Source organism: Chinchilla lanigera, unplaced genomic scaffold, assembly GCF_000276665.1.
Source record: "Chinchilla lanigera isolate Chin_1 unplaced genomic scaffold, ChiLan1.0 scaffold00009, whole genome shotgun sequence".
In the NCBI taxonomy this organism is placed as follows: domain Eukaryota; kingdom Metazoa; phylum Chordata; class Mammalia; order Rodentia; family Chinchillidae; genus Chinchilla; species Chinchilla lanigera.
The window spans coordinates 31,704,295-31,725,173 of record NW_004955410.1 but is presented as its reverse complement, the minus strand read 5'-3'; the positions used below and the strand labels follow the sequence as shown (position 1 = coordinate 31,725,173).

General features: G+C 43.8%; 1 protein-coding gene and 1 long non-coding RNA gene across 8 annotated transcripts in view; one reads left to right on the top strand and one right to left on the bottom strand.

The window, feature by feature from the left end:
• Nod1 (nucleotide-binding oligomerization domain containing 1) overlaps nt 1-20,879 on the top strand; it is a gene marked incomplete at its 5' end in the record, with an annotated part of 43,983 nt that continues 23,104 nt past the window's right edge. For all 7 annotated transcript variants that reach the window (XM_013510628.1, XM_013510627.1, XM_013510625.1 and 4 more), the window contains 1 exon segment: nt 1-92.
• On the bottom strand, nt 4,099-6,448 carry LOC106147787. Its single transcript, XR_001232754.1, has 3 exons — nt 6,200-6,448; nt 5,560-5,672; nt 4,099-4,504 (listed from the first exon to the last, which is right to left on the bottom strand). It is a non-coding gene; the product is annotated as an uncharacterized LOC106147787 (long non-coding RNA).

The following is a 20,879-nucleotide window of genomic DNA, read 5'->3' as shown; positions in this document are numbered from 1 at the left end:
CGCCGAGCTCCCCGGGCCGCCGCCCGCTTCCCCGCGCACCTAGCTCCTGCCTTTGCTTCCAGATGCTGCGAGTCCTGCAGACCTAAGACGAAGTAAGTCCTGGGGGTTTGCGCTGAGCGGCCGCTTCTGGGGTTCGGGCCCCAAGAACAGGGAGGCGCAGGGAGGCAGGATCTGCGTGCGGTCCGCAGGAGGGGCTGCTCGGGTGGACAAGGCGGGGAAACCCGGGAGGCTGAGGATTGCATTAAAGTTCCAAAGTTGAGAACCCTGCAAGTCCGCGTTAGCGGAGCCCTTTGTCCCACGGTGCCCAAGGACCGGAGTTCTTAGTTCCTCCTGCAATTTACAGTCGCTTGGGACACTTAAAATCCAGATGCCCAAGGCTTTCCCTGAAGTCCCTCCGAATCTCCAGGGTGGAACCCAGGCTTGGTACTGAAATGCACCCCAGGTGATTCCAGCCTGCATCTAGGGTTAGGAACCACCCACCACAGGCAAGAGGGGAGGGCTGTCCTTGGACCTCCTGCTGTCCAGCCTGTAGTCAGGCTGCTTCCAGTGTCCTGCTTGGTCCCGTGGTGAGGAGAGGACTTCCCTTGCGATTATGGAGTACAAAATAAGAAAATGAGACCATGTTTGGCGGGATCGACTGAATATCATAAGCAAAAAGTCTCAAACAAGCAGCAATGTCTTGGCATGTTGTGAAAAACATACCGAATGACAGATCATGATGTCCTGTTGGTTCTGCACCCTGGGGCATGCCTAGATTGTCGGTATTTGAAATTAAGTCTTGGGAAATCAGTAAATCCTGCCTGGACAACTCCTGTGCCTTTGGCTTCGAAAGGGAAGCCAGAGGTGTGCTCTCCCGAGTGTGGGAACTGTCCTCCCTAGAGCTCCCTGTTTAAGATTTATTTATCACAATCAAAAGTAGTTGAACTGAGGATGTTAGAGAGGAGTGGATTGCCTGTTCTCCCCTGGGGGGAGACGCCTAGGGCAGGTAGCTGGAATCCAGGCAAACAGACAAGGGACAGGCATCTACTTATATTGAGCAGATTTAAAACCCACAGCAAAGAGGTGGAAGAGAGGTGTTGCAAGAGAAGTAGATTTTATTTTTTTGTGGAATGGAGAAAAAGCTCAAACTTCAGAGCCCATTAAACTTGGGTCCAAATTCTGATTCAGTCACTTCTGCGATATGAGACCATGGATAAGTTACTTGACCTCTCTGAGACCCTGTTTTTGAACCTATAAAATGGGGAGGAAATAGTGAGGCTGTTTCTCCTGAGGCTGCTGTAGTTCAGTGAGATGACGTGCATCAGACCCCTGTCAGGCTGGGCGGTGCATGGCAGGTGCTTTGTCATTGGCAGTTCTTAGTCACAGTTAAGAGCCTCCTTTCAGTCATCCTCCAGTTCCCAGCTTCTTTCTGGGAAAATTCCTCTTTGGTGCATCAAATGCTCTTTGAGCACAAGTGATTCTTCCTGTCTTGCCTCTTGTGATAAGAGGTGAGGAGTTGCTGCCATTTCAGTTAATTAACAGATTTTAACCCAAGCTAGAAAGTCTTTCAAAGTGCCAGGCATGGTACAGCATAGGTGGAATCCCAGGACTCAGGAGGCTGGGACAAGAAGATCACTGAGAGTTCAAGACCAGCCTGAGCTACACAGTGAGTTCAAGGCCAGCCCAAACTCCACAGCAAGACCCTGTCTCAAAAAAAAAAAAAAAAAGCCTTTCAAAGCAAAAGTTTGTTGAAGTATGACTTCCCGGCTTAGATTTTTAAATAAATGTGAGTTTTATCTGGAACTGCCACACACCAGGCTGTGGGCAGAGATTACTACACAGAGTGGCCTAGGCAAGCTGGCCACCTCCCTCCCCTTTGCTTTCCTCCCAGCCTCTGAACCCACGGAGTCAGCCGGGGATGCTGTCACTCTGCAGGGATCTTACCTTGGACCTTTGATGGAGCAGAGTCCCCAGCAAACAATGTGCTTCTTTAGAGCCAAAAGGCAACTTTGTGTTGTGCTTCATTAAAATCAGTAGGTTGCTCTGCAGTAAGCAGCCACTTTGGAATTTGTTTTGCTACGGAGTCATTTTCCTTTAACTTACAGCAAACTATCAATTAGAGGACCAATTTCTGGGTCAAGGGCCCAGGTAATTGCTAAATGAGCACCAGATTAGCACCAGATTTTGCTAGATGTTCGTGTGTGTGTGTGTGTGTGTGTGTGTGTGTGTGTGTATTTGTGGTGCAGGGGGAGGGGTGGATTCATAAATCAAGAAAATGCACCCATTGTATGTTTATTTCCAAAAGTCAATATCCTTTATCCATCTGCTGTATCATTGCTACCGCATAGCTTAGTGTCAGAAGCATTGGGACCTAGTAGACATTTTCAGAGCCACACATGACTAGGCAGGGCAATTACACAGTGCTGAAAAAACTCCGAATGGAGTGGGAGAACTGTGAGCAGAATACTGACTTGAAAGAATGTTGCGTCGTTCTACTTCCCAAAAGAGTAAAGTTCTAATGACCAAGAACTTCTTGTGCTTTGCTTTACACATCACTGCTGTCTGTAATGTCAAGACCAAACCTCCTGGAGGAGACTGGGTTGATCACTGGGATTTCTTGGGAGATCTCCTAACTCTTTATAACACAGAATGGTAAGTCTCTTCTTTTAGGTGACCATTCCTGGCTCTATTTCATAAGGCTCATGTTTCATATTTAACACAAAATCAGTCGTGCTGACAGTTTCAGGTGGAGATACGAGATCTACAACAAATACCAGCTAGGCAAGACTTACATGGAAGAAACCTTGGGTTTTGGAGCGAGAGTTGGCATCACGGTCCTGTTTTGTTCTCTGCCATGTGAACTTGGTCAAGATTTTCGGCCATTCCAACCCTATGTCCTCCCTTGTAAAATAGTTCTTTCCTTATAGGGCTTTTGTTACTTGATGAGTTAATCCACGCAAAGGCTTGGCACACCACCTTGCTTTCAATGACCAGTGATTATTTTGGTGATAATAATTATGAGGGCAATTTGTTTCCAGTGTGGTCTTGCTGTTTTTTATTTACATGACTTGAGTAAAACACATACAAGTGTCAGTTTGGGGTCTATTCAATGGGGGTGGCTCTACCTACCTGGAAGGATTGGTTTGAGGCTTAATTTATTAAATGAAATGAAGCTGTGTCTGATCTAATAGACCCTACAACACTGACATAGGCTTACTGTGTGCTAGCAAGGGTTCTACGGTTTTTATTTTTCCTTTGGTTAGTTTTTGTTTTGCCTGTTTTTCACCTTATTTAGTCTTCCTAACAACCCTATGAAGTCAGTAGTTATCGTTTTCCCTGTTTTGCAGACAAGACAGCTGAGGCTCCCTGAGGTTAAATATCTAGCCCAGAGAGGAAGTGCTGTGTCCAGTGCTTCTTAACCTCTGGCCCACCTACCTAATGAGTGGCCCTCCCTTCTGCTTGCCCCACCCACCTGACCACACCCACCTCCTGTCATTGCCAGGGCTGTGCAACAGATGGCTCTACTTCTAAACATAGGGCTCGTCCTGCATATGAAGTGAAAGTGGGGTTTCTTTCTCCTGCTGCTCAGATAACTTTTAAAGTTCAAATATTGCTTAGACTGTTTGGCCTAATTCAGATTTTTGTTTTAAAAGCCCCCTCATTCTGATATTGACTATAGCAGTGGATTGTGCTTATTTTGTGATGAATGTCATCTACATGCACTGAGACTGTTGGCCTGGGTGTAGTAAAGCATCCGTTCATCCAGGCAGATGTTTAGGAGCACAGAAAACAGGCCCAGAATTTCCTATTTAACAGAGCATTCCACGGAAAGTACAGTGGCCTGGCTGGGCGTGGTGGTACATACCTGCAATCCCAGCTACTTAGAAGACTGAGGCAGGGCGATTGCAAGTTCAAGGCCAGCCTGGGAAATATAGTGAGACATTGTCTCAAGGCATAATTAATCAATCAATTAATTAATTATTTTAAGGGGCTGGGGATGGAACTCAGTGGTAGAGTTCTTGCAGGGTAAGGCCATGGGTTCAATCCCCAGTACCACAAAAATAAAGAAAGAAAGGAAAGAAAGAAAGGAGGGAGGGAAAGAGGAAGGCCTGTTCTAAGTATGTCCCCTGTTTTGAAATTTCTCATTCATCCTTCCTCTTCTTTTTTACTCCATTCACTTTCTTGAGATCTGGCAGGCTTCCCAGTGGAACTTGAGGGCCAGAGAGACAAATTCTTAACTGAGTGGGTTGTAGATACTGTAGTATTTCCTACAAGGAGGTGAGAATTTCTGGCTTTCCCAGGAGGTGAAATGCTTTGCTGGCTCTGCAGCCTGGTGTTGAAGACTTTTAGAAAGCTATTGATAGCTCCTGGTTCATCCTGGCTCTTTGGGCATTCATTTTGTCAACATGAAAGAATAAACTTTGTAGAAGGTCTGTCTGGAACTGGGCATTTCCTGAAGACTTTAGGATGTAGCAATGAATAAAACAAACCCAGTCTCAGGGCATATGGGATTTTCAGGCTGTCTCTGTAAAACAAATGAACATAGACTTTGTGGCTTAAACCACTGACATTCTTTCCTACAGTTCCAGAGGCTGGAAGGATGAGATTAGAATGCCAGCATGGTCCACTTTGGTGGTGTTCTCTTACTGGCTTGCAGGTAGCACTTTCTTGCCCTGTCCTCATGTGGGAGAGGGAGAGACAGAGAGGGAGGGCAGGAGGTGTCTCTCATGTCCCTTCTTATAAGGACACCAGTATCTTCACCGGGGCATCATCCTCAGATCTCCTCATCCTAATCACCTCCAAACACTATCACAGTGGAGATTAGAACCTCAGCATGTGACCTTCTGGGAACTTACACATTCGGTCCATAGTAGGGGTGAGTGTAAACATACAGCTAAATACAAAATTATAAATTCTGAAGAGTGCTCTGAGTGGAAATAACACAAGTCATGAGACAGAAGTAACAGCTGTTCTGGGATTGGGGAAATCTGGGATGTTTTCTAGGAATGAGCCTTTTCACTTAGGATTTGAGGATGCACTTAAGGAGTGAAACCATGCCAGATGCAGGGAGCAGGATGTCTGAAGCCCTGAGGTTGGAAGGACCTGGGTGTGTGGGGTAATGAGAGCCCAGCCTGGTGAGGCCAGGGCCCAGGAGGGTACAGAAAGGAGCTAAACCTTAGATTATACTTAGCCCAGGCAGAGCCTCCTGGGCTAGGTAAGGATGCAGAATTTTATTCTAATTGCAGTGAGAAACTATTGAAGAATTTTGTCCCCATCTTTTCCCTATCAATAGTTTATAAGAAAAAGATAGTTAATGAACTGATCTTAATCTGTTTTTTCTTGCTATAGCTGAATACTTGAGACTATGTAATTTATAAAGAAATTTGTTTTGGAGAAGTCCATTGTCAAGGATCTATATCTGGAATTCATGAGAGGTAGCCAAACTGGATTCTATAACAGACCCACTCATGATAACTAACCCACTCCCTCAATAACCCATTATGTCAGTCAGCTTTCCATCACTGTGACAAAATACCTGAGAAAATCATCTCAAAAGGAGGAAAATTTACTTTCACTTACAGTTTCAGGAGTATCAGTGCATGGTCACTTAGCTTTGGCTTTGTTCCTTTGGGCCTATGAGGAGGCAGAGCATCATGGTGGTGTGAGGCAAGAAACTACTCACCTCAGGGTGCCTAGGAAACAGAGAAAGACAGAGGAAGGTACAGGGGTCACAACATCCCCTTCAAAACCATGCTCCCAAATGACCTAACCTCCCTCCACTGGACCCCATGTCATAAAAGTTCCACTACCTCCCAATAGCACTGCAGGCGGGGACTGAGATCTTACCATCTGTGCCTCTGAAGGATAAGTAGGGTCCAAACTATAATACCTGTAAACCTGCAAGTCCATTAATTCTTTAATCAATGAGTGGCTTAATGCATCAAGAGGATAGAGCCTCCATGACTCAGTCCCCTCCCAACTCCTAATTCCATGAACTACGACTTTGAGGATCAAGTTTCCAACACATACATTCTGGATGACAAATATTCAAACCATACTAACCCCTACTTATTAGCTTTACAAACACTGTTAAAGAGTGAAACAATTCTGGAGGGATAGACTTAATGGTTTTCAATTTCCAGGCAAAAGAACTAGGCCTAGAAAAAGTGAATGAAGGCAGGACCAGGATTCGGAGTCAGGCATGCTCAGCCTACAGCACCTGATCTGTAGTCTTCTGGGACAGGTGAGGACCCCCAAGGCAACCAGCATCCTTCATCAGGAGCAGCAGTGGATGGTCTCTGGGGGATGCTAGTTCATCTTGGATCCTGGAAGCAGGAACAAAAGATCCCAAAGAGCAGAAGGAAGTTGAGAGTGTGCAAGTCAGGGGATCAGGGTCTGCAGGCCCCAAATGCCCAGGACTTTCAGTTTAAGGGGCAGAGGAAGAGTCAGTGTTTTTGCATCTGTTCTGTGCCCTCTGCTTGTAGCTCAGCACTCGTAAAAAGGGGCTCTTCCCCCACTTTGTTTATTTTGGGGAATGCAAATTCATCTTCTGATGAATTTGCACATACTTTCAGGGTTTGGAAAGAAGAAATTCTTTATTTGGAGCTCTCAGGTCACAAGAAAAGCCTCCACCATGTGGGGCCAAGCTCCTGGCATAGCCTGCTAGTTTGCTTCAGGCAGCTTCACATACCTTCTCTCCTGCCTCTGGTGTATCTGGTGTTTTGGGCAGGTCTTCATCTTCGTTAGCTAGGATCTCACTCACGGAGGCTCAGGCTGCCCGGCTCTGATGAGGATAGTCCAGGGTTTGTAGTTGGGTCATCCTCTCAGTGCTGATTGCCCCTCAGAGTCAATGCACATGGATGCCCAGCTGCTCTCTGGCTGAGCTGTGTGAAGGATTTGTGCTGCAGATGCTGCCTGGTTGTACTTATGTGTTAAGTGGGGTGACATAAGTCTTCAGCCAAGTCTTTGGCAGGCAGTCAGCAGGGTGTTTATTTGCTCACAGCTGAGTTTTAGCGCATACTTTTGTGGTGACTCATATGTTTTGTTCTTGTGAAATGCTTTGCATTTGAAAAGCTGTAGACCCTTTCTGTGTTAGTGCGAAATGTGTTCTGATGTTCTGCAGCTTCTGGATCTGTCCCTTGTGTACCATTTTCTTCCGCCTCAGTAGTTAATCTCTTTACAGAATTCCAGGACCTGGGTTTTTGAATCAAGGCTATGTGAAATGCCACTGGCTCTTGTTATCAAGATGTTTTTGTTGAGGCTGGGGATATAGCTCAGTGGTAGAGCACTTGCCTAGCGTACATGAAACCCTGAGTTCCATCCTCAGTACTACAAAAAAAAAAAGGTCTTATTCACTAAAAGAAAAGAACTCTAATGGTTTTGCAAATTTGTTTTTCAAAGCCTGGGTCAAGCCAGGAAAATGTCAATCAATAGTTGCAAATCAGTCCCATAATGCACTGTGGGGGGCATGGTCATCAAGCAGCAGGTGATTAGTAGCAAGCCATTGTCCAGATAATGCTTTGGAAATTGAAAACTGGGCTCTGGTTAATCTTTTTAAGGCAGTAGCTAATATGAAAGACTTAGAGCAGTAGGAAAGGTTGGTGATGCAAATCTGAATTCACTAATCATCCTGAGAGGTGGCAACCCTCCCACCTCCAGTGAACCTGTGAATTATTGAAATGCCCAACGAAGGCCCTGCTGTGGCCATTACCTGGGGCCAGAGCCACTCATTGGACAGGTTTTATGGAGCATCCTCTGTGTGCTATAGATGCAGTAGTTGACCAGATGGATACTATCTCCAATTGTCAAGTGCTGTGTCTCAAAGATGACCCAAGACTACCATCTTGTACAGCATGGCCAGTGCTAACTATGTGACAAATGCTGTTCTAAACATTGTATGTATATTAACTCATTGCATCCTGAAGGTGATCCTATGAGATAGGTGCTCTTATTACCTGCATTTCACAGATAAGGACATGGAGGCCTAGAAGGGAGGGTTATTTGACCAGATTACACAATGATCAGAACCAGGTAGTCTGGTAGTCTTTGTCCTTCACTGCCACTATCAACTGATATGAAAGAGTCAATTTAGAAAAGAAAGTACCACATCCTTTGAAACAGGAATTCCATTGGGCAGGAATCACACACACACACACACACACACACACACACTTCCTCTTTCTGACAGTGTCAGTCCCTGCTGGGACATGGGGGAGACTGCTGCTGAGGAGCCTACTTAGCCAGAAGTAAACAAAAGAAGCAATGGCCTCAGTGCCAGGAGGGGTGGGCTCTAGTTTTGTGTGATCCAGACAAGTCTCTGCCCTGCTGAAAGCTTCAATTTCCTCATGTCCAACACAGCCGAGGCCGAGGGTTCCTGCAGGGTAGACGGCTGCCCTATGGGCACTCTGAACAGGGCTCCTGGAGCACAGGAAAGAGGCACTGGCCCTGAGAAATGTGGGGTTGCTATGGAAGGGTGTCTGCCCTTAGCAGTCCCACCCCTAATGCTTAGTCGGCCGTGGCTGCATTCCTTTCTTTGTGGGCAGGTGGCAGTGTCTGCCTGTCTGGGGTCCAAATTACATGGTGTTTCTCCATGAGAGAAAGACATTGGGGAGCAAGAGGGGAGAAGAGAGAGGAGAGAGGAGATACCAGAGGACTAATTTCTTTCTGCTTGGAAATTCTGACGGACTAAGTGCTTTGGGATAAAGTAAATGATTAAGAGTGTGCAATAGTCATCACCGCTTCTGCTGCCTGCTCCCTGTTCTCCAGGCACTGCCTGGAGTTGCCTGGTGTGGCTTGGGGAGTGGATATGTTTTCCAGGTTAAGTTCCTTAAGAAATTGAAAACAAATGAAGAAAAGAGGAGGTGAATGTGGATTTTTGTGTAGCATGCAGCAGAGTAAGGACCCAGTTTGTTGCCCGCTTGCCTGTGTTACCAAGGCATCTTTATCAATATGGTATAAACAGACTTGACTTTAGCTTCCTGTAGATGCTACTGGGCTGGGTTAGTCTTCCTGCCTTTCTGCTGGGCAATTTAAAGATCACCCTTGTTGTCCACATAGTGTCGTTACCCCTGAGTATCCCAGTGGCTCATGTTGATAGAGGCAGTATAATTGTTCATCACTTGTAAAACTCCTCTACTGAGGAGGCTCTGAATCAAAGTCACCACAATGAACCTACTGAAGAGAGAAGTAGTTTCCTAAAGGAGAATCCAGATACTATCCCCAGCATTCATGGATACATGTGTTCAGGTTAGGCCTGGGGTTATGATCACATTGGTGGATCTAAAATGTTTTGATTGGCATTTTGCCATCTGGATAATATCAGTTCTAAGGCAGGCAGGCACCTCCTTGAGGTAGGCAAAACATGATGATTTTGACTTACACTAATTCAATAAGTATATATCAATCAAGTATTTTTGTTGTCTAGGACTGTGGTTGACAGAATGTTCTGGATGCTTGTATTGTGTATAACAAGTTCAGGCTTTGCTTTAGATGTTATTTGCTGCTTAGACTTTAGTGATAAAGTGCGCTTCACACAAAAAGAATCCAAAGTGTACCCATTTGGGTGCAGAGCAAGTATTGGTCCCTTGGACATCGTCTACCTGCTGCTGAGAATTCAGAACTGAAGCACTGCTGGGATCAGAATGGTACCCAGAGGCAGTTGAGCTGAGACTGTGCTGAAATGTTCAGAGGTCTATGTTACAAGAAAAGAAAGTGAAATACAAGATAAAGGAAATCTTGAAATGCTTGTAACCATGGAGCATTTTCCTCACATGGTATTCTTTTTTTTTTTTAAAGAAATAAAAGAAGGAAAACATATTAACAAACAGACTTCCATTTATAAAACAGCATCAGAACAATACAAACAAAACAGAATTACAGACAAAGTTGTAGGAAATTAACAATTGCTGTTGTAGTACTTATTCATATCTTCAAAGTGGTTTCTCAAGAAAACAAGTAGAGACATACAAGACTGATCAAACAAGTAATCATTAACTGTTCCTTTCTGTAGAGCGACAGAAGACAGTCCTGTACATACATACTTACATAATTTCCCCTTCTTTCCCTTCTCTTTTCCTACACCCCAGTTGCCCTTTACTTTTGAACATTTTCCTTTCGTTTCACAATATCTATCATACCTCCTAGTTTTTATTTACTCTTTCAAGTCTTACACTAGTGAGACGATATGATTCTTACACATGCAGGTCTGATTTATTTCACTTATGAGTATGGTCTCTAGTCTCACATGGTATTCTTTGAGGTCCTACGATTTAAAAAAAAATTACTTGAAAATCTGCTTTGTTGATTTTTGCTCTGTACTATTTTTGTAGACATTTATTTTTTACTTGATTCCTTATTTCAAACCAGGATATGAGTTGATTGTCTCTTCCTAGATTGAAGATAAAATAAATCTGTTTCTGCCCACAAATGTATCAGACTTATTGTGTTAATTCCCCAAACCAGGAAGAGCTTTTCATTCATTGTCAATGGTGCACAGGAAGAGTTTTGCATTCTGCCTAAGTGTGTTTGGTGTTCAAGAAGCATCTTTTGGCATTTTCTTCGGTCTCTTAGAATAAGATGATCTATAGATGCATCCTTTGGCATTTTCTTAGGTCTCTTAGAATAAGATGATCTCTAGATGTATCCTTTAATGTAGTAGCTTCTGTCCTGCAGAAACTGCAGACTCACAAGTGTAGGGAGAGGGCTGCAGTGAGCTCCCTTGGCCTAAAACCATCTTAAATATCTCTTCTCTACTTCCAGTCTTGATTGGCTTTGGACAACTCACTTGGCCTTCTACAGACTTCAGTGTCCTTGTGGATTGAGTGCTCTTATAGGAAGTTATTTTATCAGTCAGATTTTGGGCAAGGTTGAACCACAGTGACAGATAATTCATAAATCTAAGCAGCTTAAACAGCCAACATCACAAGTTGGCAAGAGGCTACACACATTGTAGTTATTTATGATCCCGGGCTGGTGGAGCAGCCACTGTCTCAATGGTGCTAGCCCTAGTGCTAGAAGAAAAAGAGAGTTGCACACTAATGAATTCTGCGTTGATGCCTAAAACTGCCTGCCTGAGTGACTGACCTCTGACCCCATCTCATGAGTCAAAGCAAAGGGGTGGGGAATGTCATGCAGGTCCCTAAGCAGGACATCTGAGCTATTTAATCAACAGTGTAATTATACCACTATGTTGGTCTTTAACAACGGGGTGGGAAGGTCTCCAAAAGCTGTCCTATGGTCAGTAAAATCATATCTCACAAGCTAGGCTTTCTTTTTTTTTTTTTGGTACCAGGAATTGATCTCAGGACCTTGCGCTTGCCAGGCAGGCACTTACACCAAGGAGCTGTACCCCCAGCCCCCATAGACCTCTCTGTATATGACATCATTGCCTTTTCCTGTGGCTACCAAGGTTCCTAAGCAGCAGGATGTTTGGGAACTGATATCTCAAGAAAGGAAGGAGATCAGGGATAAAGACAGGGCAGAGGCAGAGGCAGATGGACTGGGACAGATTCCAAAGCTGGCATGGTTTTTGTTTACATTCATTTCCAACCTCTATGCAGGAAATATCCCCAGAGGAAACACTTGCAAGATGGACTGCTGATATAGAGCTCACTGTTAAAAAACCAGCTTTGGGTTGAACCTCTAGGTTAGCCTCTGCTTCATTGCTCAAGAATGTTTTTCGGAATGGGAGTCAGATCCTTTTGGCATCTTACCTGATGGCATTGCAACACCCATTTGCAGAAAGCTGTGTCATTTATTTTGAAATACATGTGTTTAAAAAAGAATGAATGGTGATTCCCAACAACTGGGTGTCTAAGAAAAGAGTGAAATCATGAATTCTGTGTGGATGGTGGAAAATTATTTTCTTGAGGTTTCTCTTCACTACCCAGCCCTCTTTTGTTGGGATGGGAGCCAGGTTCTGTCTGCTGGTACTGGGAATCAGTGTTTGTAGTCATGTTCTAGGCTGGGTGACTCAAGCACCTCTGGATGATCTTGTACAGAATGAAGATCTGTCTTAGTAATTTTTCTTGATGCTGAGACAAAATACCCAACACCCAAAGTTAAAGGAGGGAAAGGTCTATGGTAGCACACAGATTGTAGAGGTTTCAGTTCATAGTTGACCGGCTCCAAAGCAGGGTGGCATGGCCGAGGGGCATTGCAGAGGAGAAACAGCCCATGACAAAGCAGGGAAGGCATAAGGCAGCAAGCAGCAACAGCAGCAAGCAATGAACAGTCTTCCTTCTCTTTTTCTATCCAGACTGCATGCGCTTAGGGCAGGTATCACTCACACCCAGGGTGGGCTTTCCATTATCCTCACCCAAAACTATGCCAAATCAGTCATTGGCCTAATTTAGTAAGCACACACCCTTGATCCCAGCATCATATACTTATTCCCAGCGTCACACACTCTATACCCAGCCACCTCTGAAAAACTCCACCTATGACCACAGGAGGCTTTGAGGGGACATCTAGACACAAGCCATAACAAGGTGCCACCAAATGCCAGTGTTCTCCAGTTTGTAAGAAGGAAGGGCACACTGTGGTTATCTCTGCCCATAGGGTTATGAAGACTTGTGGAACAAAGGACACCATGCCTGGGTGGCTGAGGAGACCACTACTCATGTTCTCTGAGTTATCCTTCTCCCCGTTTCAAAGTCAAACTCCCTAAAGGGGAGGGGTCTAACTATATCTCCCCATTACCTTCCCTTAGAGCAGGTATCTCTGATCATGGTAACTGTAGCCCAGGGAAGCCCATGAAAGAGTGCCCGACTCACCTGGCTCATACATACTCACCACACTGGAATTCCTCATTCTGGGTCCCCCTGCCCTGCTCACCTGTAAACTCTGCATGGGCATGGCCATATTTAGCCTTGCTGTGCCCTAGTTTCCATGCTTGTAAATCGTCAGTTACCCTGACCTCTGCCACCTCAGGTTGTGGTAAGGACGGAGAGAATAGACGGAGATAATTACTGAGAATCTACTGTAATAATCCTTCCAGCAGCACAGTGAGGCAGGGATTCTCACTGTGAGAAAATCAAGGCTGGTGAGTTGTGGTTCTTACAACAAGTGATCCTTCTAGGAAGCCTTGGAAACAGAGATCGCTTTGGTGAGTTCCGATTCGCTGCAGCCTGAAAAACACTAACAGCCAGTCCATGCAGCTGAGGGTTCACACGCAGGAGGCTCATTCTGACTTGTTAATGATCAGGTTTGAAATCAGTCGGTGATGCCCCTGAAGACCACGCGCTTAACCCTGAGGTTATCCTGCCACACAGGGTGGCAGTACGTGTAAAGCAGTAGGTGAGGGCAGGGGCCCTGCAAAGTGCTTACTCCGTGTCAGCTGTTGTGATCTGTGCCCTGCTGTGGCCTCCACGCAGACCAGGCCTGGCAGTGAGCAAGGGCTCAGAGGCTCTCTGCGGACAGAAGGAATAAGGCTGCAACATCGTGGAGATTTTCCACCACGCCAATCCCTGCCCACCGCTGGCAGCTGTTCCTCGAGTCACGTGGAGGGTAGAACATTGTTCTCTGTGACTTGACAGCTGGTAGAGGCTGCTCAGCAAGTCACCCAGATTTCTGTGGTGGCTGGGCAGGCAGGGTCAGCCAAGGAAGATGCCACCCCTCGGCATCACTGAGTCTCTGTTGGACACAAGGAATGGCTAAGGTGCAAAGCTTGAAAACAGAGGCGTGGCCAGTGAGTTTTTCCATTTGATAAAAGGAAAGCCATGTAATGCAAAGCATTCTGTTTTATAAAGAAGCCAGGCTGGTTGGAAACCAGTGTCTGCAGTTCAAGGCAGAGCCTTGGAAGTTCTAAAGAAAAGTAAGCGAACAGTCAGGACACAACAAAAACGTAGGGTGAGGCCGAAGGTGTGAATTGTCAGTATCCACAGACAGGCACAGAGGTGAAAGCTGAATGGAAATACCCAGAATGTAATAGTGATTATTGCCTCAGGGCCATAGGTAACTTACTTTTTTTTTCCTATAAATTTTTTTTTCACTTCACAAATCTTCTACAGTGACTAGCTATATGGGCAAAGTTACTAAAACATGGAAAAGACATCTGGAGAACATGTTTGTAGAATGGTTTTTTATCTTGGCATTGCAGGTTTGAGGAACGCACATTTTTCAGGGCACTCTGGGATAGTGGAGAAAACAGACAAAAACCTAGGGTGAGTCCCTTGTTAGAAAGTGACACTGAATGTGTGTGTATTTGTGGTTTCTCTGGGGCCTCCCCTGGATTAGAGGACAGAAATAGTAAGAGTCATCTCCGCCCCATGGGTCTCAGTTGTTCTCCCTTCTAGGACAATCATGTGTCTGGGTGACCTCATTGTGCACACTGACGGCTGTGTTGACAATGGGTCAGTGGCAAAGCCCTATTCAGCCTTGGGCTCCACTTGCCTTCCCCAGACTTCCGGCGGATGCAGAGCTCCCTCCAATGCAGGGCCCAAGTTCACCTCATTTATGTAGACTTTGCCTTATTTTAGGCAATTTGAAATATGTCTCCCCAAAGCCAAGTAAAAGAAAGCATCTGTGTAATCCTCAGTTAGCTCAGTAATCACAGTTGATGTGGATTTCCTCCTACTCTTTTTTTTCTTAGCATGAGTATTTACATGATCATGTTATGATGTATAGGAAGTGTAGGAATACCGTCTATGTTTGAAATTTCACATATACTTTAGAAACCTTTTCAGAAGATATTTATGAACAAGAGTAGACATCTATGGTTAATGATAAATTTAAAATGATAAAAGCAACATTTAATTATTATTTTGTTTGTTCATATATACCCATAAGGCTATACATTTCTATTACCTCTTTATTCCACAAATTTTGATGTGTTGTATTTTCATTATCACACAATTCAAAATGTTGCTAATTTCCATTTTTATTTTTTCTTTGACCTGTGAGTTTGGGGATTTTTTTCAAGAGAACTTTTTATTATTGACTTCAAGTTTGATTCTACTGTATTCAGTCTTTATGATTTCAGTCCTTTGGCATTTATGACACATTTGTAATTTAGTCGAGACTATGACCACTTTTTACAAACATTCCACATACACTTACAATGGCAGCACAAGGTTGCTGTTGGGTGCAGTGTTCTATAAATGCCACTGAACAAAAACTTAATTGTTTTGTTAAGATCTTCCATATTCTTATGCGTTTTTGAGCTTTCTGTTGTTTAGTCTATTTTGTTTTCCAGTTATTCAATCATAGTAAAATCCTTTACTATGATTGTGGATTTGTCTATTTCACCTTTGTTGATTCTTGCTTTATATATTGTGAAACTACGTTAGTGGGTGCATACAAATTGTGAAGTATTCTAGAGAACTGATTAACCTGTAATTATGAAATATTCCTCTACCTCTGGTAAAATTTTAAAATTCTACCTTAATCTCAATATAACCCTGCCAGTTTTCTTTTCGTGTATAGTGTATCTTTCCTGTGTTTTGATATTGAATGAATTAACTAAATTGTCATTTTATTTAAGGTGTGTCTCTTTATGTCAGTCAGCCTTCCTATTGCTGAGACACATTACACCTGCAGTGTAAAGGAGAGGAGGTACAATTGGCTGCTGGTCTCACAGGATTTAGTCCACAGTCCAAAGAAGAAACACCATGGCAGAAGGCTTTGACAGAGCAAGGCTGCTTAGTTCATGACAGCTGGAAAGCAGTGCTGGAGAGGAAGAGGCCAGCACCACACATAGTACCCAAGGTCACCTCCATGACCCACCCAGACACACCCAAAAGTGTGCTTTGCTAACCTATATTTCTTAACCCAATCAAGTTGATCAATCAGGATTACCCTACACACTTTTTAAACAGCATGCAGTTTCTTCCTGTCAAGTCTGCCAGACTGGGGTGTTTAATCCATTTATATTTAATTTATTTAAAAATGTTTAGTCCATTTAATTTATTTAAAAATGTTTAGTCCATTTAATTTATTTAAAAATGTTTAGTCCATTTATATTTAATTTATTTAAAAATTAGTTTTTTATTTAAAAAACTAATATTTTAGTTTGCACCTACTGGTTGTTTTGTTTTTATTTTACCTGGTTTTTTGTTTTGTTTTGTTTTGTTTTATTTTTTTGGTTTTTTTTTTTTGGTACCGGCAATTGAACTCAGGACCTTGTGCTTGCCAGGCAAGCGCTTGTGCCACTGAGCTATATCCCCGGTCTTATTCCACCTGTTTTGTATTTTTCTGTCTGCCTTCTTTCAGAAATAAGCATATTTATTATTCCATTTTCTCTTCTTATTGTTTTGCATTCCTTTACTATTCTTTAGTGCTAATCTTAGAGATTAAAACCTGGAATCCTTGAATTATTAGTGTCTAATATAAAGCAGTACTTTTAGCTGGGCATGGTGATATGGGCAAATAATCCCAGCTACGTGGGAGGCTGAAGCAAGATAACTGTGAGTTCCAGGCCAGCTAGGGTGAAATAGGTACCTTCCTCTTCTACCACCTAAAAGTTTAAAGTCACACATTTGCCTGCTACTCAAACATACTTTGCTCTTGGAGACAGACATTAACTTCCTTCTACCTTGGGTGGCACTGCTGTCATGAATGTTAACTCTACACATATTTGAGGTTGTTCATATTGCTTTGTTCAGTCAGTGCACACTTACATCTGTCCACATATTAACACTTTCTGTTGCTCATCGTTTTGTGCTTATCTTGGGATCATTTTCCTTCTACTTGAAAAATTGTATTTCATATTTATTGTAGTGCAAATATTCTGGCAACAAAGTCTCAGTTTTTATCTGAGCTTGTCTTTATTTTGCTTCTGCTTTTAGAAAATCAACTTCCCTGAAGTATAACTCACATAACATTTATAGATTTTAAATATACAGGTTGATGACGTGACAAAGCGTGTGTACGTGCGTGCATATGTGTAAACTCTGTTCCCTCCGTGTCTGTGGGTTCTAGACCCCCCTGTAGATACCAAATCCCTGAAGGCTTAAATCTCATTCATAAAATGGTATAATAACCTACACATATCTTGTGTATACTTTATTTAAATCATCTCTAGATAACTTATAATACCTATACAATATCTATGTAAATGGTTCTGATACTATAATGTTTAGGGAATAATAAAAAAATGTATACATGCTCAGACTTTTTTCCAAATATTTTTGATCCATAGTTCATTGAATCTAAGGATGTAGAACCCAAGGATAAGATCTGATGTTAGATACACATACAATATATAGATAGATAGATACAGATACACTATCTATCTATCACTCCTCTCAAGGTATAAACCATTTCTATTTCTACAACTTTCCCTATTCCTCTTTGCAGCCAGTTATTTCCCACATCACCATCTACACCCTGCCCCCGGAAACCATGGACCCAAGTTTTAGATCTGATTTTCAGAAACCTATGCATAGAACCATATACTATGTTTCATTTTTATGGGTCTGGTTTTTCTCAGCCTAGAGTCTGTGGTTTATCGCTTGTGTGTGTTTGTGTTTCATTCACATCTATTGTGATTAGTACTCTATTGTGTGACTGTATTGCTCTGTGTTGATCCATTCATGGCTTGCCGTGGAAGCTACAAACTCTGACCTCCCTTGTGTAAAAAAAGAAAAGAACTTGTCAGAGCCTCCTATTCTTTTCAGGCCAATTTCCAGAAGGGGAAGTTACTAATTTGACACTTTCCTCAGGCTGTTGACACATGCTATCAAATGGTTTTCCTTTTCAGAGGTTTCCACCAGTTCACACTCCTACCAGGGGGACAGAGACCCTTCTGACCACACCCGCAGCATGTTTGTACCGGAGTATCCAAGGCTGCAAAATTGGATCTAATATATGGCTACTGCACACTTGCCATGTCCAAGTGGAAACGTGCTGTTAGCATAAGCAAAACAACGAGCTCTCAAGGGCTTAGTATAAAAAAAGAAAGTAAAATACGTCTTTAATAAATTTTACACTTGAGACATTGAAATAATATTTTGAACATAGTGAGCTACATGAAATATATTATTAAAATTAATTTCATCTGTTTTAGTTTTATTAATGTGGCTACTAGAAAATTTAAAATGATTGGGAGGCTTTTATTTTAGTCCAACCAAGTAACGCTGTTCTATCATCTTATAGAATTACTCATTTTTCTATACTTCTTTTCTCCTTTCATTGACTGCCTTCCCCCTGGCCCCTGCTGTGTCACTGTCAGGGCAGCTTTCCTGAATATTCTCTTTGGGGCTTTGCAGAGGTTTTATTTACTTTAGAAGCTCAAATTGCAGAGTGGGCCCTGGGCGCCAATGTCCACAATAAGCCGGAGCAGTGGATTGCTCCTGGGATTCTTTTACTTTAGGAATTAAACTTCTCAGGGCAGATCAGAAAGCCACAAAGAACTGGATGTAGTGGTGCACATCTGTAATCCCTGCTGCTTACTCTAGAGCAGCGATGGGGAACCCTTTAGAGACCGACTGCTCAAACTGCCACCCAAAGGCTCCTTACAGTATTCATCGCAAAGCACAAACACTGCAATTAAGCCTGAATTCTGAGGTTTTGGTTAGAAAAAACTCGTACGCTTGGCTCGTGTGCGGACGGAGAGGGCTCTGCATGCCTGCTGTGGCACCCTTGCTACAGGTTTGATCACGTCCATGGCTGCTCTGATCACGTCCATGGCTTGGCTGTTTCCTGGAGCTGCCCTGGTGCTCACTGCGTGACCCACCGCCGGGAAAGCTGCACCTCACAGAGCAGGCCCAGCTCGCCTTTCCTTTTCCTTTGCCCTTTCCCTTTCCACTCTGCTTTCCCCTTTTTCTCCCCTCCTCCTTTCCCCACCAGACCGGTCCTCTGTCACGTAAATGCAGTCAGGGCCAGGAGCACCTAGCGTTTGGTAACAGATGTACAGGAGCTCTCTGTGGTACGGGTCCAGTTTGCCCTTGGGTTCTGTTTGCCAGAGCGGTGTTCAATTTGCCATCCAAACTCACTGAGTGCCTGCTGAAATGAGCTAAGTGCACAGCTGGTTAAATTCCAAACCCGGGCCCTGGAAATTACAAAAGCCCTCCGGGCAGCTGCCTAACCACAGGGCCGCACTGCTTGATTCAGGAGGTTTCCTCAAGTTCCCACCTTTGGGCAGAAGGGGAGATGTCTGTGGTTATTACAGGAAAGTCCAGGAAGACAAGCCACTGTTTTTGTGGGGATCACAGGCACGGAGACAGAAGCAGTGAGTAAAGTGGGGCCCTTGTGGGAGACAGATGAGGGAAGTTGTGTAACCTTGTTCCCTTCCCCCAAAAGAAGGCAAGGTGACATTAAAAACCTCAGCTCACTATGTGAAAAAGTGACTTCCTTCTTAGTTTTCTCTCAGACTTGTGACTATCTCATAACCTCAGTTCTGTGCTGCTCTGTCTTTAGTGTCTCCCGGATCCTTCCACAAAAAAACAGGCCTCAAACTCAGAGTCCTTCTGGGTGGCACCACCAGCTACAATACACTGACATTGTTTTCCTTCTGATGAATTTATTTTTGTGTTACTTTCTATTTATTGTGAGTTTTTCCTCTTTCCAGTGATGACACAAAGTTTTACTTAATCTATTAGAGTTTTAAAAACTCAATTTAAAGCAAAAAGTTAATAGCCAGGTATAGCAGCACATGTCTGTAATCCTAGCACCCAGGAGGCTGAGGCAGGAGGATTGCTGCGAGTTTGCAGCCAGCCTAGGCTATATAACATGACCCTGTCTCAAAAATCCTCAAGCAAATCCTCAATTGGGTCACAGAATTCACATCAGAAGAAAATGTTTCCTTCCCACCTAATAGGTTAGCACACTTCTGGTGACATCATAACTAATCATTCCATTCCTTTAAATTCTCTGTTATGTATCGCTTGCCCTTCCTTCATTTAGAATGTTATGTTGAGTTGTTACTTGCTCACCTATTCAGGCTATCAGAGGAAAATTATTGGGGGGAACCAGCTGAGAATCTCTATAGAGATTTAGCAACCCAATAGGTTTTAAAAAAGGAAGGGGAAGGGAGTAGATCAGACCAGAAAGTCACATATGACTTGGTGGGAAAAAATTTGAAAACCACCAGACCTGAATGTTAACATAAATGGCACTGTTATGTTAACATTAACATAAATTAATCACACTGAGAGTGTCACAAGTCTAGGAATATTTTCGGCTCAACAACAAAATGTAAACCATTTCTCTGAAAATGTATGCACTGTCCCACTTAGATAAAGAAACAAGTAGCCAGCTCGTGGCCTTTCCACTTCCAAGAGGGTGATTCATTCTGCAAGCACAGGGCTGACTGAAAATGTAGCTAAAGGGTTTTAGTTTTGTTCTCACTGTTACCAGAACTCGAATGGTACAATTTCGAGATAACTCCGATGAGCTGAAGTTGTCTTTCTCATACCCAAGTAGCTTGGCTCTCTTCCCAGCCAGACAGGAAGCTCAGCAGGTACATCAGGGTTCCCAGGGTTCCCAGGGAGACAGATGCCTCTGCAGGTCATGGAGCACTGAAAACTCTATGCCAGCTCCCTCTGTCCCTCACTCCACACGTGGAATTGCTTCTCCTTCCTTTCCCAAAGTGCTGTACAGAGCAGACTGTGGAAGCTGTGATGGCAGCAGGGGGTGGCGCCCGGGCCGTGGCTCAACCGAGAAGGGGCAGTCATGACTGAGACATCACCGTCCCCATGCTCCTTGCCTTGGCTGCCACAGTGTCGGCTGTCTCTCTCCTCAGGCCATTCTGTGTCTAGACCTTCTGACCCACCAACACTTCAGTTCTCCGTTCTTGGTTCTGGGCTCGCTACATTCCTCACTCACCGGAAACTTCCAGTCCCTGCTGACCTTAGCATTATTTCTTTTTCTTGGTACCAGGAATCGAGTTCAGGACCTTGTACTTGCTAGACAGGCACTTCTGCCACTGAGCTATAGTCCCAGCCCCTGACCTTAGTAAAATA